General features: G+C 39.0%; 1 long non-coding RNA gene across 1 annotated transcript; it reads left to right on the plus strand.

Annotated features, from left to right (window-relative positions):
• Positions 1–18,512, plus strand: LOC140500498 (uncharacterized). Its single transcript, XR_011965762.1, has 2 exons — positions 1–509; positions 17,944–18,512. It is a non-coding gene; the product is annotated as an uncharacterized lncRNA (long non-coding RNA).
• Positions 18,513–19,852: the final 1,340 nt, after the last annotated feature.

Below are 19,852 nucleotides of genomic sequence, written 5' to 3' on the forward strand. Positions count from 1 at the left end.
CCTTTTTCTTCTTCTCGAGCCTAAATAAACCATCTTTCTGGCCAATCACTGTAGAGTCAGAGGAAGTTGGAGGGAGGATAACCATGGAAAGTCAACAAGTAGTTTTTAAAAGCTTATGTCATGCCAGGAGCTGTCATAAACATCTGAGATACAGAGGTAGAACAGAAAAAAAATCTTGACTCCCCAGGAACTCATTTTCAAATGGGGGACAGATAGCAGGTAGATAGCTAGGTACGTACAAGATATGTACAGAATTATTGTTTGTCCTTCATTCTTGAAGGGAGGTGATGCCTTGATTCGCAAGTGAACTGAATTTAAGTGAGGGAGGGCTGTGCAGAGTCACCAGCCTCACTCTCTCCTCTGGAGTCATCTGTGTCCACTGGCAAGATATAGATCAGGATGACTGGAGATGGCCCCAGATGCAGTGGGAGACCTTGGCCTTTTTAAGCTAAGGTCTTTCCCAGGTCTCATTTTGACTGAGGAAATGTTCATTCAATGATTAAAGCAAGGTAAGAAATAAGGCAAAGAATGTCTTCTTTTACCTAATAAAAAAACAAAAACAAAAAATCAATCTGGGAAGGGAAGACTCTCAGGGTGCCTGGCCAAAACAGAAACAATTGTTATTTACACTCAAATACAGAATAGATGGAAGGAAGTCTGAGAGAGGAAGACATGACTAGTTAGGGTGAGTGGGAAGGGGTAACAGATGTGTTGGGAAAGGTCTCCAACAGAAGGTGGCATTTCATCTGAGTCTTAAAGAAAGCCAGGAAAAGTAAGAGGTACAAGTGAGAAGGAACATTTTAGGCATGGAAATGCAGAAGAATGGGCAAAGGAGATAAAATATCAAATTTGAGGAAATAAAAATAGGCTGCTGTAGCTGGATCTTATAGGGCAGCTAGGTAGTGCAATGGATAGACTGTTAATCCTAGAGTCAGGGAGATTAGAGTTTAATCTTGATCAGACACTTACTAGCAAGTTGCTTAACCCTGTATGCCTCAGTTTATCATCTGTAAAATGATCTGCAGAAGAAAATAGCAAATCACTCCAGTACCTTTGCCACCTCCCCCCAAAAAAAGTCAAATGAAGTTATGAAGAGTCAGACAACTGAAAAACCAACTAACTGACAGAAGGAAGTCACTGGAGCTCATTGAACATGAAGGTAACATGGTCAGATGTGTGTTTTAGGAAAATCACCTTGGCTTTTTGTTTTTAAGGACTGAGCATGTTTACAGGCATCAGCAATGTTATTATTAAGGAAAGACTAAAGATTGGTGAGAGTAAGGATGATGCTGGGAACTATTTACTGGATATGAGATCAAGGACACAGAGAGAAAGATTGGTCTTGGCAAAGAGAAAGGCTACTTTTTCATCAGAGACCCAAGTGAGAGAGAAGTTATTGGGGGATGTTTGAGTTGCATGAGATGTGGAGGAGTGGATAAGAGGAGTTTTCAATGAATGATCTCAATTTTCTTCAGTGAAGTATGAGGCAAATTTAGATTGTCTAGAATAAATTAAAAAATAATCACTAACTTTATATTCATTTTAAATTTTGAGTTCCAAATTCTCTCCTTCCCTCCAGCTCCTTCCCATCCATTGGGAATATGATACCCATTATACATGTGAAGTCATGAAAAACATATTTCCATATTAGTCATATTGCTAAAAAATGCAAGAAAAATTAAGAAAGTGAAAAATATGCTTCAATCTGTACTCAGAGTTCATTAATTCTTTTTCTAAAAGTGGATAGCATTTTTCATCATGAGTCCTTTGGAAATATTATGGACTATTGTATTGATCAGAGTAGTTTTGTCTTTCACGGTTCATTATCATTACAATACTGCTTTTACTATGTACAATGTTCTGGTTCTGTTATGGTTATTTACTTCTGTATATTGTGTACCTGATCTATTCCACTGATTAACTGTTCTGTTCCTTAGCCAGTACCAGATTATTTTCATGATTATCACTTTGTAATGTAGTTTGAAATCTACTACTGCTAGGCTGCCTTACTTAATTTTATTTTCTCATTGATTTTCTTGATATTCTCGACTATTAATTCTTCTAGATGAATTTTGCTGATGAATTTTTTTCTAGCTCTATAAAATAACTTCTTTGGCAATTGATGGATATAGTGCTGAAAAAGTAACTTAATTTAGGTAGAATTGTCACTTTTATTATATTGACTTGGCCTACCCATGAACAATTAATATTTCTCCAATTGTTTCTGTCTGTGTGTACATGCGTATGTGTATGTGAAAAGTGTTTTGTAATTGTGTTCATATAGTTTTTATGTGTCTCTCCATAGGTAGACTCTCAAATATTTAATATTGTCTTTGGCTATTTTAAATGGAATTTCTGTAATGTACCTAGCATAAATTAATAATGCATAGAATCTGCATAATTTCTTAATTTTTATTAGCACTATTCAGTAAGATGAGAACAAGATTAAAGAAGGCAGATAATAAAAGTAATCCAGTGTTGGAGTTTGACAAATTGTGATCTCCTAAAGGACAAGGGAGCAAGGGATTCAAGAACAGAGAACAGTGCAGATTTGAACTGGTTCATTAATGAGTGAAGAATTGGAAGGGAGGAGAGTGTAGCTAGAGCAGGGTTGATGCCCTGCAATAGAGGGATTGAAGGTCATATTGAGAATAAAGAGGAATTAGGCATAGTTAGAGATAGAAAGGTAAGATTATGATCAAATATGGTGAGAGAGAGAGAGAGAGAGAGAGAGAGAGAGAGAGAGAGAGAGAGAGAGAGAGAGAGAGAGAGAGAGAGAGAGAGAGAGAAAGAGAGAGAGGGAGAAGCAGAGAGAGAGACACACACACACACACAGAGGACACTAAGGTCAGGAGTTGACAGCTTAATAACTAACTAAGCTGGACTTGGAAGGAAGTTCAAGGACCTTCTAGGAGAAAGAGGTGAGGAAAGACTTCATTCCACTATAAGTCATTTGGATACTTTGATGGAGCTTATCCACGTGGGTCTTTCTTCCACTGGTATGGATTCTACTTAACCTGTTCCCAGTTTCCTATCCTTTGCAAATCTTATTGATAATCTTTCATAATCCTTACTTATGTGTTCTATAGAATGGACTAGAGACACCCCCACTGGGTCCATGATTACCAACTGCTGGACCACAGATCTCTGGGATTCGGGATGTTATTACAAGCAATCTTAAAATCCTCATGTGCACACCAAGATGTCATTTTGGTCTTTATCTTTACTAACCTCCTTTCCTTAATAATATTAATAATAATTAACATTTATATAACACTTCCAATGTGCTAGGCACTTTGCTAAGAACTTGACAGTATCTCATTTGATTCTCACAAAAACTTTGTGAGGTTAGGTGCTATTATTATCCTCATTTGACAGTTGAGGAAACTGAGGCAAACAGAAGTTAAATGACTTGCCCATGGTAATAGCTGGTAAGTGTCTGAAGCTGAGTTTGAATTCCAATCTTTCTGACTCCAGGCCCAGCATTCTGATCTACATACCTGAAAAGACCTTAACGTTGCACTAGAATTCTCAGGAATCACAGAAAGTGCAGAATTTCCTAACTAAGATACTGAAGGATACCCTTCCTTCCCATCCAATTTTCAAGCCATTAATTCATGTACTGGTGAGGGCCTCCAGTGTGTTAGTGCCAGCTCGGAAGGCCCCTGCCCAGTTCTCAGTCACCAAGCAGCAGCTCACCTGAAAAGGGAGGGTGTCTTGGTCCTGAAGAGGGCTGAACTGTATGGAATTAGAGTTCTGACTCTGGATTTTCCAGTATAGAGGGCAGGTTGAAGAGATTATTCAAAGCCCAACCAATTGTGAAACTGCTCTGATTAACCTGTATCTTCTCTCTTGGGTGATGAAGGGAATGTTTCCATATGTGTTTTTTTTGTATCTCTGTTCTACTCCAAGGCTAAAAAGGTCATTTCTGATGAATAGTTATAGGCCTAGGCCTTAGGGGAAGGAAAAGGAAGGACTGGGGCAGAGAAGAGGAGAGAAGCCAACTCCTTTCCCTTTACATTTTGTAGAAGTACAGAATGTAAGAGCTGGAAGGGGCTGATTTTTTCCTACTCCTTATAGAGGAGGAAAATGAAGTAGAAACTTAACCAAGGTCACCCAGGTAACTGGCGGCAGGGGCAGCTTCAGAACCCTCCTCTCTTAAATACTTTGCACTGTAATGCCCATTTTCCAACTTTATCCAATTATCCTCATCCCCTCACCAATTAATTTTTGTTTGATTTTCACATTTTATGAAGCTTACAAGCTTGCATGCCTTCTACTTCCTGTTTTAATAGCAAGACTTTCCCTCTTCCCTTTTACCTCTGTATGAGGTTTATTTCCCTCTAGTCTCTGTCCAGTGAAGGATTACTTAGAGTGATCCTACTTGTCCAACTCCCTCTATAGCCCAGGATATTCCATTTTGGTATGGTGGGTCTAGTTCGACCTTATTCGCTCTTCCACCATCAACAATGTTTGTTCCTCATCAACTCCCCTCTCAAGCATCTCACAGCACTTCCCTCTCAAGTCTCTCATAGTCCTTTCCTCTCTCTATCTTCTCAGCTGATGGCAGCTGTCTCATCATTTCCCAGCTGCAGAACATCATCCTGCCCCCTCATTCATGATACCCTCTCACCCTCCTGATCCCTCTTTCCCACCTTCTCAGTTTCTTTTTTATGTATTGTCTCCTCCATTACATTGTGAACTCCTTGAGTGCAGAAACTGGTTTTAGTAAATTTTTTCCCTTTCTTTTTATCCCTAGCACTTAGAACAATCAACTAGAATTTAGCACTAGAACATAGAAGGTGCTTAATCAATATTTATGGATGAGCTGGTGGATGGACTTGCCGCTCCATAAGTTTGAATTGACTGCTTTTGGCGGAGCCAAGATGGTGGAGTAGAAAGACGCACATACACATAGCTCTGAACCCACAGCCCGTAGAACATCTGTAAAAAAGAACTCCTGGTGAATTCTGGAGCAGCAGAGGCCACAGAACGTTGGAGCAGAGGAGATTTCTGTTTCAGAGAGCCCTGCAAACCTCTCTCAAAATCTCCGTCGCGCTGCCCATCTGAGCCCAGCCCTGCTATGGCCACGTGGCACTGAGAGGAGCAGATCCGAGCAGGATTCAGGGACGGGATCACCAGCGGCCACGTGGGTCCCTCCATCCACAGGTGATGGGAGTTGGTGAGAGGGTCTCTTTGGTAGGTCGAGAGGGGAGTGGGGTGCCCCCATAACTCAGGCCCCCTCGGGAGGCAGCAGCAGAGGCGGGAGCAGACTGGAGCTCCGCAAGCAGGCAGGAGCCAGGATCCATTGTTGAAGGTCTCTGCATAAACCCCCTGAGGGAACTGAGCCCCATGAGGCGGCCCTGCCCTGACCTGAGCACCTGAACTTAATCTCACACTGACTAGCAGCCCTGCCCCCACCCAAAGCCCTGAGGCTGGGAAGCACCATTTGACTCTCAGACCCCAAGTGCTGGCTGGGAGGATCCAGAGGACAAGTGGGTGTGAAGAGAATATTCAGAAGTCAAGTCACTGGCTGGGAAAATGCCCAGAAAAGGGAAAAGAAATAAGACTATAGAAGGTTACTTTCTTGGTGAACAGGCATTTCCTCCCTTCCTTTCTGATGAGGAAGAACAATGCTTACCATCAGGGAAAGACACAGAAGTCAAGGCTTCTGTATCCCAGCCCACTCAATGGACTCAGGCCATGGAAGAGCTCAAAAAGGATTTTGAAAATCAAGTTAGAGAGGTGGAGGAAAAGCTGGGAAGAGAAATGAGAGATATGCAGTCAAAGCATGAACAGCAGGTCAGCACCCTGCTAAAGGAGACCCAAAAAAATGCTGAAGAAAATAACATCTTGAAAAATAGGCTAACTCAATTGGCAAAAGAGGTTCAAAAAGCCAATGAGGAGAAGAATGCTTTCAAAAGCAGAATTAGCCAAATGGAAAAGGAGGTTCAAAAGCTCACTGAAGAAAATAGTTCTTTCAAAATTAGAATGGAACAGATGGAGGCTAATGACTTTATGAGAAACCAAGAAATCACAAAACAAAAGCAAAAGAATGAAAAAATAGAAGATAATGTGAAATATCTCACTGGAAAAACAACTGACCTGGAAAATAGATCCAGGAGAGACAATTTAAAAATTATGGGACTACCTGAAAGCCTTGATCAAAAAAAGAGCCTAGACATCATCTTTCATGAAAGTATAAAGGAAAACTGCCCTGAGATTCTAGAACCAGGGAGCAAAATAAATATTGAACGAATCCCCTGATCACCTCCTGAAAGAGATCCAAAGAGAGAAACTCCTAGGAACATTGTGGCTAAATTCCAGAGTTCCCAGGTCAAGGAGAAAATATTGCAAGCAGCTAGAAAGAAACAATTCAAGTATTGTGGAAATACAATCAGAATAACACAAGATCTAGCAGCTTCTACATTAAGGGATCGAAGGGCGTGGAATAGGATATTCCAGAAGTCAAAGGAACTAGGACTAAAACCAAGAATCACTTAGCCAGCAAAACTGAGTATAATACTTCAGGGGAAAAATTGGTCTTTCAATGAAATAGAGGACTTTCAAGCACTCTTGATGAAAAGACCAGAGCTGAAAAGAAAATTTGACTTTCAAACACAAGAATGAAGAGAAGCATGAAAAGGTGAACAGCAAAGAGAAGTCATAAGGGACTTACTAAAGTTGAACTGTTTACATTCCTACATGGAAAGACAATATTTGTAACTCTTGAAACTATTCAATATCTGGGTACTGGGTGGGATTACACACACACACACATGCACATGCGCACACACATAGAGACAGAGTGCACAGAGTGAATTGAAGAGGATGGGATCATATCTTAAAAAAAATGAAATCAAGCAGTGAGAGAGAAATATATTGGGAGGAGAAAGGGAGAAATGGAATGGGGCAAATTATCTCTCATAAAAGAGGCAAGCAAAACACTTATTAGTGGAGGGATAAAGAGGGGAGGTGAGAGAAAAACATGAAATTTACTCTCATCACATTTCACTAAAGGAAGGAATAAAATGCACACTCATTTTGGTATGAAAACCTATCTTACAATACAGGAAAGTGGGGGAGAAGGGGATAAGCAGGGTGGGGGGATGATGGAAGGGAGGGCATGGGAAGGATGGAGCAATTTGAGGTCGACACTCATGGGGAGGGACAGGATCAAAAGAGAGAATAGAAGTAATGGGGGACAGGATAGGATGGAGAGAAATATAGTTAGTCTTATACAACACGACTATTGTGGAAGTCATTTGCAAAACTACACAGATTTGGCCTATATTGAATTGCCTGCCTTCCAAAGGGAATGGGTGGGGAGGGAGGGAGGTAAAGAAGTTGGAACTCAAAGTTTTAGGAACAACTGTTGAGTACTGTTCTTGCCACTAGGAGATAAGAAATACAGGTAAAGGGGTATAGAAAGTTATCTGGCCCTACAGGACAAAAGAGAAGATGGGGACAAGGGCAGAGAGGGATGGTAGAAGAGAGAGCAGATTGGTGATAGGGGCAATTAGAATGCTTGGTGTTTCAGGGGGAGGGAGGGGACAAAAGGGGAGAAAATTTGGAACCCAAAATTTTGTTAAAATGAATGTTAAAAGTTAAATAAAAAATAAAAAAAAATAAATTGACTGCTTTCCTAGGCACATGCTCCCTTGTACATTTGGACTGTCTTTTAAAGTAGGGAAATGATTCTGCTGCAGAAATTCATCATTAGTATGTGTTTTGTGCTGTTTCAGTTGTCTCACTGACAACCTCCCCCAGTATCTTCTGGTGGAATGGAAATGATCCTGGCTTCTGTAAACCTAGGTCAGTGAAAGACAAACAATGGAGAATCCTAAGTAGCTAGAAAGGTGGAGGAAAGAACCAGTTTAATGAAAGCTTGGCAAGATATCTTGATAAGCAAAGTCATCCCATGAGTATATAAGGACAAAAATAGGAGGAAAATAAATAGAAGAAAAATGGGAAAGATTTATGAAATATTTTACAAACTGCTTTCACTGTCAGGGACTGTGGAACCACCACATGTGGGTGCTAATTTCACAGTTACCGATGAGCTTATAGGAAAGGATGTTGTGAGGCTCAAGCGAGAAAATGAATATAAAGCACTTCTCCAACTTCAAAGCACTGTGTAAATCAGGACTCAAGTTTGGTGACAATTTCATTACCAGAGCCTTCTGCAGCACTCCTGCTGAGCTAAAGCAATGTTTATAGAGAAAAATAGAGGTGTGTTGGTCAATGTTTGGCAATCAGAGTTTTTTGGGCAGGGGAGAGGTATGCACACTCACTTATGAGTTTAATCTTCTTTATTAACACTTTCTTAAGTCTGGACAGCCACAAAAAATAAATTAATCCCTGATTTGTATTTAATTGCAAAGGTGCAAATGTTCACACTGAAAATTTAACAATTGTCTAGCAAGCTCATTAGAACTGGTTCCAAAATACCTCTGTTAATAGGGAAAGTAGAAATGGCAATAAAGAGAAAAGACAGGAAAGGCATTGTTACAGGCTCAAGTTTATGTAAAGGAGATCCATGTTGGAGGCAATGAGATTGTGTGACTGTTCAATACATATGGTGTGTAAAGGAAGGAGAGACACCGAAGATGGGGGAAAATAATCTCAGACCTTGTCACTTCTTTCCCCTGTCCCCCTACCTGTCACTCCCCCAAGATGGAGAGAGCATTAATGCCTACTAACATATAGCTGCTCTCCCATAGCTGCTCTCTCCAATACATCTAATAGAGGAGTCAGCTATATTTGAATTAAAAACACCTTAATGAAAGTAGTAATAGTGAACAAACAGACTTTTGAAAGGGCTGTTTAATAATGGACCACATATTTCTCATTGCACAATCAATCAAAAGATGTAGAGAAGGTAAAATTCTACTCTGGTGACTTTCTGTTGATTATGAAATAATACTTGATTCAATGGGCCAAAATGCTATCTTAGATGCTGTTTTTTCAATAAGTTATCTTTTGATACATCAAAATCATTAAATATTCATTGGTGGATTTAATGACAGAAATAACCTTGTTCAATGCTCTTCTGATCATAATCCTTAGGCAAGTCCTAAAATAGAGACATGCACTTGTGAAAAATGCTTGCCACTGTGATATACAGACCAGTTAAAGAGGGATTTCCTGTGGGTGATAAAGCTCTCCAAATCCTCCTGTTTGAGCATGACAGGTCTTAGAAAAACATCCTGGAAAAGATCTCTGATCTTTTAAAGAGCTCAACCTGACGATCTATACAGCAATGACTAAGTGGATGCATGAATAAACTATAGAGCTTGTCCATATGTATGTTTGGTTATATATGGTGTATACATACGTATATATATATATATATATGTATATATATATATATATATACGTATATATACATATACATACATACATATATACATTATATATATATACATACGGTATATATGTTTGGTGAAGACAGTGAAAATGGATTATTAGTTGGGTCCAAAGCTGAAGAAAATGAGGAGAACAGGCTGGGTTGTCTTTAGGAAAATTCAAAACTCCTTTCCTGACCTTAAGCTTCCTATGAAATCAATAAAATAACTTTCTAAAAGTGTTCTTAAATGGCAATAAAATGTGGAACGTAACAGTCTCTGAAATTTTTTAAAGAAATTCCACAGAAAAGGAAACAGAAATGTATATAGTGGGTGAGGAGGGTCAGGTTGTGATGCGACAGAATGTTTCAAAGAATTTCAAAGATTCAGACCAACTCCAGGATTTATTGTGGATTTGAGCTTCCCACTCTGGTGAGTGGCTAAGTTCCTTAGAAGAAGTTGTAATTTCAGTAAGTTAAGACAGACAATTTTATAGAGTACATGAGGTTAATCACACAATAAAAATTTATGTAGAATATAGGAATATGAATGATATTAGAAAGTCAGGAAGGGTTTGCTAAGTAATTAGATAATAGGGAAGGGGTTCCCTTCCATGGTTTAGTGATCAAACATCCTAGTCATGCCTCTTTCTGATTGGCTAGCTATTGTGGTCCTGTCTGGTCAAGATGGATAGTTAGGTATTGTGGTCCTGTCTTGGGCTAAATGAGTGATGTGATTGTGGTTGGGTACAAGAACACACCTGTTCAAATATGTGGATTGGGTCTGGGGTCAGTATGTTCAGTGTGACCCATAAGAAGTTAGAATATTGGGGCTGGGCAGCTTTAGGATTTCATCAGTGGATGCAGCCAGGCTGTAGCAGAAGAAATGAGACTGAAGAAGAATGGAAATCAAAGATCTCAAGAAGCAATTGCATGATAAGAAAAGACAGACCGGTTATGTGGCAAGGGTGAGGAGTGGTATGTGGACAGATAGAGTGATCTACTGTTATTCTCATTATTTCGGGAAAAAGAAAGGTGTGACTTCCTGATGCTGGGTGGGCCTCCTGAGGTGAGCTGATGAAAAGACATGGACAGGAGTCTCATGAAATAGATAGATTTGGATAGATTTGATCTGGGTCATCAGGGGAACATCCAATTTGATGAAATAGAGCCATTTTAATATCGGGGTGAGAAAAAAAGTCCTATGAATGAATGGATGAAAAAGTATTTATTAAATGTTTATTATGCTCCAAGCTCTATAATAAGTGTTGTGAATATAAATGCAAAAGCGACGACAGTTTCTGCCCTCAAGGAGCACAAATAGGGAAGTAGTAGCCAGGGAAAGTAGTATTAGTTTGGGAGGTTAAAGAGATATTGAGCAGAAGGGTAGGGTAGGCAGTAGATCGACACAGTCTTTTTGTAGAAAGGATGTAATAGCATTGTTAGTTTCAATGTAGTTTCAAGATTGGAAACTAGGATGGGATGAATGAGTTGGAAAATGGAAAATAATTGTGTAGTAGCAAGATAGCTGGAGAGATGACAGCTAGGGAGTTGAGTGAATTGTGGCTGGAACAAGTTTAGGAATATGGGATGGGTCCCCGGGGCAGAATTTCTGAAGGTGAAAGAGTTAAGTCCTCTAGGAGACCAGTCTTTGGTCTAGGTGGCAAACAAGATGGCATAGTATAAGTGACTCGAGTTACAAACCTGAGTTCAAATCCTATCCAAAAATTAGGGTTAGCCATATCATTCTGGGCAAGTCACTTAATTGCTTTTAGCCTCGGTTTTCCTTATCTGTATAAAGGGGATAATAATAGCACCTACCTCACAGACTGTTATGAGGATACAATGAATAATATTTATAAAAGAAGCTTGTAAATGTTGAAGCACTATATAAATGTCATTATTATTATTTCACTACTACTACTACTACTACTACTACTACTACTACTACTACTACTATTACCTGAGAAGGAGATATCTAAATTAAAACATTCAGTATCTAAATTAAAACACCTAAATCATCCAAAAGTGAAATGGACAGCCTTAGGATGTGGTGGATTTTCTTTCCTTTGAGGTCTTTTGTTTTTTTGAAATCAGGAAAGCTTTTATTAATTGTACTTTCATTCCCCCTGAATGGACAGGTAGCTCTCAAGTAAGGCTATAGGAAGACTACAGTTTGTTTAGACCAATCCAATCTCCTTTATGCTGTTCCAAATTTTGGAGTCCATGTCATACCATTCTCTGACCATGTGACTTCATGTTCTCCTCTCTGATAGGCTCTCCCCAAAATAGTTCAAGTTTCTGACCTTTATTCTGACTGTGCTAGGTCACAACTCTGACCACTTAAAGCTGGAATGAGTTTTAACCCTGTGGAAACACAACACCTTCCTTGTTTTCCACAAACTCCACCCTTTTTTTCTTTATTAAAAATTTTTGTTTCCATACCTAAATCCAATTAATGCCTTTTCGTTTTCCTTCCCCTATGAATTCTTCCCTTCATCTATTTCCTTTTATATGAATATGGGAAGGGACCAAAATTGACCAATACATTGACAAATTACAAGGGGGCAGTCCTCTTTTATAAGTATAGATACAGAAACTCAAAAGAAAAAGGTAAGTCAATGAATTGTCCATTTAGAGGTTCCATTTCCTACAGCAGTCTGGGGAGGAACATCATCTAATACAGTTTTCTGGTCTGGATACTCATTCAAGCCATCTTCAGCACAGCATCTCAGCATTTTCTTCCCTTTATCTTCTTGTAGAAATCCAGCTGTCCACTCTCCTTCAAAACTGACCTTGATATAATTTTAGATTACCATTCCCAAGCTCCTTTGAGGTCTTTAAGCAAAAACTTAATGCATAATTGTTGTTCATGTTGAGGAGGACATTTTTTTTCAGGGAAAGATTGACTAAAAAGCCTCTGAGATCCTTCTTACTTTGAAATGATATGATCTTGTGAATGCTTAGTGAAAGAGATGGGAAAAACTGGCATAGGATCAGAAAGTGTGGATGTGCTTTTGGACAGAGGACCCACATCCACCAGGCTGCCAGTTCACTGGAGGGCAAGATTTCGGTTGCTGAAGAGAAAAGAAAAAATATGTATAAGCAGGACAAATGCCTATAATGCTATCTACACAAAGTAGATCTCTTTTTCTCCCTGTTCTCCCAAAAGAAATGATGCCTTGTTTCAACCCAGATAGATATTTGAAAATCTATTCAAGCAGTTTTTTGAAAAGTAGGACAAAGTTGTTCAAATACTTTTAATAATTACTTGTCATGATAAAAGCTAGTTGGGAAAAATGTCTTGTAAACTTCATTTCTGAGTGAGCCTTTGGGGAGGGACTTCTTAGGGACTGTTAAGATACAGTTTATACATAGGCCAAGATTCCAAATTGTCAAGGAGTAGTGAGGTTCAGTGGAAAGAGTATAGGTGTTGGAGTTTACTACTACTACTTCTACTACTACTGCTACTACCACCACCACCACCCAAGGCGCCACCATTGTTACCACTGCTAGTGTAGCTGCTACTATTACTACTATGACCAGCCGACATTTCTATGATGCTTACTATGTGCGAGGAACTGTACTAAATGCTACATAATTATTTTCTCATTCTCTCTTCACAACAAGCCTGGGAGGTAGGTGCTATTTTTATCTCCATTTTATAGATGAGGAAACTGAAGTAAACAGAGGTTAAGTAACTTGCCCAGGATTACATGGCTACTAAGTCCCTGAGGTCAGATTTGAAATTAGGACTTCCTGACCTCAAGCCTGCTGCTCTCTCTCTGTGTTGTAGGTAAGCTCTCTGCTTACCTACAACTACAAACCTGTATGACCTTGGGAAATTCATTTAACTTTTGTGATGTTTAAAAAAAATCAAGAGACATAATTTCTGGGTAATTTAATACTTTTTCCTAATAGTGCCAGCATTTTAATAAAAGGATGGTCATTTTGCTCTCTCTTTTAGACCAAAGACCCCCATGGTGGTGAGTTCACAATTTATTTGCCTTTGGAAGAGCAGGTGTTGCTGAGGGTGGCAATCACCTCTGATTAATAATGAGAGAATAAATGAGGACAGGTGGCTATATTACAACTAGGGTATTAGGGTAGGTAACTTCAATTACCCAGATCTTGGTCAACTATTCTCAACTTCCGTATCACCTGTCTAACAAAAGGGAGGATTCACATTTCCCCAGACCTATCTGCCCACACAAAAAGTAGCCATGCACCCATTAGCCTAGACTTTCTTTTATTGCCTGATTAGATCTCAGCCTTCCTGTTTGGGCTCTTTGGGCAAGTCATTTAGAAAGATTTCCAATGCTGATTGGTTTCTGGATGAGGAAGTAGAAAAGGTAAAAAACCTTGGTACTGATTCAACATTAATTATTGATACAAAAGAGAACCCTTTTGTCAAAGCTCTTTCAGCCTCAGGTTCCTTTTTAACTTAACGAAGAGGTAGGACTATATGATTTCTAACTTCCCAGCTCTAAATTCTGGGATGAAGTTTTAATTTGTCCAATGGTCAGGATAACAAATACTTAAGCTTTTTATTTGTCTAAAGGTTGTTTCTGAACAGGTGATCCAGGTTCCTTTTGGATTCAGATTAATCTTGGTTCCTGGTCATAGCAACTTGGGAATGATTTCAAAGGTTCTTTTGGGGACTCAATTCGGTGAGCTCCTGCTACCAGTGCCTAAGTGTTGAGTGTTAAAGTGGCTAAGCCAGTCCCTACTTCTGAGTCATCCTTCATATTATTTGGCAAGATACAGGAAAGTGAGCTTTGCAACTGTTATGTGGTAATATCAGAAAACAACAGTAATAATCAATGCAAGTTTCTGAGATCCTTCAATCTTGTGGTTTTTGGGGGAGACATTTTCTTCTTATGTTTTTGAATTCAGAAATGGGTCACTTTTCAAGGAACATAATACTCAGTTTGAATACAGAAGGCTGGCATCCTGTGAGAACAGAATCAGGATGTAAGCAAAGCATTCTTTTCTAATAAGAACATATCATCTCCTTTATTACCTGGCCTGAAATCCACAGCCATGCAATTGGAGAAGGCTAATCCCCTAATTTTAGCTATAATCTCATCAAGGGATTCAGTGGCAGGAACTGTGCCACGAGTCTGGGCAAAGACTCATTTCTTTATAATCCTTTTAGTAATTCCATAGGATGGGAGTACTGCACATGCTTTCAAGTTTTGTCCCAGAGAGATACCTCTTTAACATCCAAAGAATGTTGATGGGAGTTGGAGAAGGTACCATAGTCTGGTTTAAGTACCTGATAAAGTAGGATCTGACCAGTTTGCAGGTAATCACAAGTAGGCACTATTACTACAAATCAAACAGGTATTTTTAAGGGTCAGACTAACATTAGTAATCGATGAGTAAGAAAAAAACATATAGGTGAATCAATACTGTGATGTTCACTAAGAAATGGTTAGTATACCGTTAAAATGATTGTGGCCTACTGGAACCCATCTGCTGTGAGCAGTAAACAAAAGAGGTCTTTTTAGACCATGCAGTAAAGGAGCTTTCTATGATGGAATCAGATAGTACCACTGAAATTGCTATGCTCTTATTCAAAGGAATTTAACCAGATTATAACATCACTAGTCAGTGTGTTTCCTTTAAAGCAAAGACATATATAGATTTAGAAGTGCCTGTGGTACAGGTATCATTAGCATAGAACTTTCCAAGAAATCAGAAATATGATGAACACATCCAGCACACAGAAATATTCAAGTCTTTAGCCAACTGATCTGATAAATGGAGATATGTGTTTTTATAATCACAGGCAACCTTCTTGTCCAGGATGGCAATCCTGTCTTATTCTGATAACATATATTATTTTTAGGGCAAAATTTAAAGGGACAAAGGGCCCTTAAAGGGGCAAAAGCCCACCTTGGGCTTCTAGACAAGTTCAGGCTTGAGGAGGAATGGCAGGGAGGGGGGATGGGGGGATGCCTAGGAATGTTTGGTGGGCCTGACCTTCACTTTCATTTGGGTGCCATCTGAGAGCCTGGCCCAGAGGCAACTCAAGCCTTGTGCTGCCCCACCCACTGAGAAGCCTCTCTCCAGCCTCTCCAGAGCTGAATTGGTCATTATTAAAACTAAGTTCCACAGAGTGGACTAAAAAGCATTTGTTTAGGGTCCAAGAGGAAGTCTGTACCATTGAAGGGAGAAATAGTCCTATCCTACAACCAAAGGGACAAAAATCATAGAATCATAGAATTTCAGGGCTGGAAAGACCCTTAGAGATCATCTTATCTAGTAGTCCCCAAACTTATAAAAAATTTGTATGTTTCTATCAGTAAAAAAATTCTTGAGCATATCCTACTATGTATTTGTTAATGAATAATATAAATATACTACAGTATTAATAATCTTATATGGTGTAAAATAGACACAAAAAATATATTTAAAAAGATAAAATAGATATTTTTTAAAAATGATACTTGTGACCTCTTTTGTTATCTCATTGAGAATGATAGGATAGGATATGCTCAATTATTTTTGAAACTATTGGTTGAAAATTTTGTGATATAGGGATTTAAAGACGTTCTAAGTTGAGTTTATTTTGCTACTTTATCTTAATGGTTGTCTAAGCTTGGTTGTCAAAGCTGAAAGGCAACTCAGAAAGATAAACAACCCATTGTTGGCTGTGCTTCCAAAGTCATGTTGTTTATTTTAAATGTCGAGCCACTAATTATTCAAAAGTTCTTGTTGAAATTTCCTTCCTGCTGTCAATCAATTGCTGTTGCAAACTAATTAGGAGTTGCATTATATTTTTAACAATTAAGGTATGTTTCATTTGGAATATTTTTAGACAGGCTAAAAATTGTTTCTAAGTTTTTGAAATGCGAAGGTATAATTTTTTTTTAAAAAAAGTGGTACACCTACATTGCTTTTGGTAGTGCAAAGAGGAGAGTAAGGGTTTAGCAGAAGAGTTTGGGTCAATGGGATCAAATGATGCAGATGGATCAGAGACTGATAAAGAGCTATCAGATCTGTCAATTCAGATATCATTGGTAGCTTTGAAGAAAGCAATTGCATACAAATGAACAGCCCTAAAGATAGGTAAGAGGTTGAATTTGGGAGACTGGAGACTGGTGCTGTCCTCAAGAAATAGAGAAGTTTGTAAGAGGGGTGACTTTAAGGGCAAAGTTAATGTAATGAGACTGATACTGCAGATAGTAACTCACCTATGCCTACTCATTCTGTGCTACTCACTCTTTCCTAAGGAGAAAAGGAAAAGTGTAAATGCACAGACCATCTGCTCGGGAAGTTGAGGCAACCACAATATAGTGGGCAGGATACAGAGACTCTGGAGGCAAAAGGTAAAGGTTATGCCCAGAGCTGGATTGCTTGAAGAGTTTGCTTTATTAGAATTATTTTCATTGACTCAGTTACAAAAGATTTGATTTTTTTTTTTTTTTTTTTGCTAAATAAATCTGGGGGGTGGGGTGGTAGGGGAAGGTAAGCATAATCTCCTTATTCTGGAGTTGAAGGATCTTTACAATCTGCCAATAACCTACCTTTCCAGACTTATTGAACAACACTGCCCATCATGGATTCATTCATTCCTCCAGGCCAACTGACTACTCAGGGTTAGTGTCCCTGTTCAAATTCCTGCCTCTGTGACACCACTCATGTTTCTTCCTATGCTTCAAATGGCCTCTTCCTTGCCTGGCTCTTCTTTTCTCCCATCTCCAAATGTTAAATGCCCTTCATTCCTTGAAGTAGCCACTCAGTTGCTGTCTGCTTGATGAATCTTTCTCACATGAGATTTCTTCCTTTTCAAAAGTCTCTAAGCCCTTTCTATTGGTTACTCCTTTGCTTTCAATCAAAGATATTGACCACAAGTTTAAAACTAGAAGGTATCTTAAATTTCATCTAGTCTAATTTCCATATTTAAAGATGAGGAAACTGGGTTGGATAGAATGAAAGGGACTTGCCCTAGGTCATAAAACTAGTAAGTGACAAAACTGGGATTCCAATGCATTTCCCCCACTCCAAATCCTGTACTTTTTGGAAATAGGTTGTTTATTACATTTAGCATCATGCAATAACTATTTGTGTATATGGTTTAACTGCCCTGCCCCATTGTATTGTAAACATTTTGATGGTAGAGGCTATGTTTTATTTCATCTTTGTGTAATGAGATACTGGTTAAATGAGAGCCCAATAGAGTATGTGAAGATTTGAACTTCCTGGTAAGTTCTATAAAGAATGGACCACATTCTCCTCCTGCTGCCAATCATGGATGTAGAACTCTGGGGAGCCAGTTTCCAGATACAAGTGACTATTTGATGATGAAAAGTCTTCTGGTTGATGAAAAACTAGTAGAAGTAATGATTCAGTAGAGGCTGAGCTAGAGTTGAGAATGCACTGCTAAGATTTGATATGTTATGCTCTTTTTGGTATACTTTCTTCCTCTGACAGTCTCTTGGCTTTAAGGCAGCTAGATTGCTGTGAGTCCCTTGGTGGGAGGAAGGGCAGTAAGTAACTCAAGCTACTTTAATTTTTCCGCTGGGCCATGTAGTTGTAAATGTAATACATCTCTATTTATGTTGTCTCTTGGTGTTTATTCTTTCTAGATCTTAGGGTGAATGAACATGCCAAGTTGGAATCACCCAAGCAACTGGTAAGGTCAAGAGAAGTATCAAAGCTTTCCAAGGTCTCACCAATAACTGGCATCTCGGAGTCAGTGATGGCAGTAGTCAAGTCCAGTGAGGAGCCAGCCAGATCAGGTGGCAGGTTACCTTCTTGGCCCAAACCTGTAGTAGACTGACTGTGAAACTGAGACATTGATTTCAGCAAGGAGCCAGCCAAGCTAAACAAGGGAAAGGTTCATCTATCAACTATACCACATTCAGAAGGAGTCTTGGTGAGGACTCTGAGACAGGAGAAAGTCACGTATTTTCACTACATGGGTAGTTTTGTACCTTTGTGCTGTAAGATTGTGCCCACCCTCCCCAGGGATGAACTACATACAAAAGACACTATACTACTATAGTTTGGGAATATATTTTTGTAATTTCTTTCCTTGATATACCCTCTCAGTAAATATTTCTTTGTAAAAGCTAGTATCAACTAGTTGAGGGAAAATTTGGGGATATCAACTGGTTAACTGATACTGTGAAATACATCAAATAGGAGCTCATGAGAGTCACACACCTTCTGATTTTTCCTAGTACCATGAGGAGAAAATTAATCAGCTGCCTTTTGAGGACCCAACCTACTGGGAGAGCATGCCCACAGTGGGTGCTGTATTTGCATCACTTTTATCATGGTGATTTCCATGTGTCTGATGAATATTATGGAACTGAATTAAATTGAATAATCCTCTGCAATTCCCATATAGTGATCATTCACAGGCAGAAAATACAGAACATGCATCAGTTATTCTTCACATCTCTTCTATGATTCTGTGATTCTGAGATCTGAAACATGGTTGGAGGCTTTTGATGGGAAATGAAGCCTTATTCAGTCTTGAATTTCACTTTAAAATGGCATTGCTTTCCATGGATGTCAAGATTCTTTCCTTTTTCCAGAGTTTATCTACATCCCTAAGCACTAAATTTCCCATCTTCTGAGGTGGATTTGTGCCCAACCATTCAGTCATGCTGTCTGGTACATAGAACAAGTGTCTTGAGGCATAATGATGAAGTGAGTTCTAGGGCAGAGCTTTTGCATGGATGCTGCCTAAAGTCCTTTGCAACCTGGAATTTGGTGGTTCTGTGACTCTGTGAATTCTGGAGCACAGTTGTCCTCAGCTGTTCAAGTGTGTTTTTTTTCCTTTTCTCTCTACATTTTTGACTTAACTAGATTGAGTTCACATAACAGCTTTTTGATTCCTGTCAGAAATTGTTGTTGTTTTTAACCAAGATTTCATTAAGGTTGAACATGAAGGGGAGTTTTAACGAAAAAGCAGAGGGGTCATTTTTAGAGAGTTTATAGCTGTCTCACAAATTGACATGGAAAAAAAATCCTTGTGAGTTTTTTCTGTTTGCATTTTGTAGAAGTGGTTTGTGGTAGAGGAAAACAGCACAAGCTGAATCACTTTTGGATTAGAGGATATTTGTGCCTAGGACAGTTTAAAGAAGAGTTTTGTATTTAAATAAAATTATGCTTATCTGGCAGTTCTAGCCACAGAAGCAAATAGCAGAAGATGAGGGGGGTGAGGATGGGCAAGGGTGTTTGAGGGTAAAAGGCTCTCTTCTCTTCATAAAGTGTAAAGTTAGTCCTTCCTACTTTGGTTAGGCCAATATAATAAGGATGGGGAAAGGGTTGTGCCCTCAGATTAAGGACATGCTTTGGATCTTATCTTTCCTTCTCTACACAACTCTTAGGAAACAAAAACACATTGAGAAATTGCTTCAGCAGCAAAACAGGAGAGTGGGTCATTACAGGAATCATAGAATTTAAATATTGGAAGGGGTCTCAGAGTGTAAGGCAGTTCATCCTGCTCTGAAAGAAGAGACTTTTCTATAGTGTCTTTGACAA

The sequence above is a fragment of the Notamacropus eugenii genome, chromosome 4 (genome assembly GCF_028372415.1).
Source record: "Notamacropus eugenii isolate mMacEug1 chromosome 4, mMacEug1.pri_v2, whole genome shotgun sequence".
In the NCBI taxonomy this organism is placed as follows: domain Eukaryota; kingdom Metazoa; phylum Chordata; class Mammalia; order Diprotodontia; family Macropodidae; genus Notamacropus; species Notamacropus eugenii.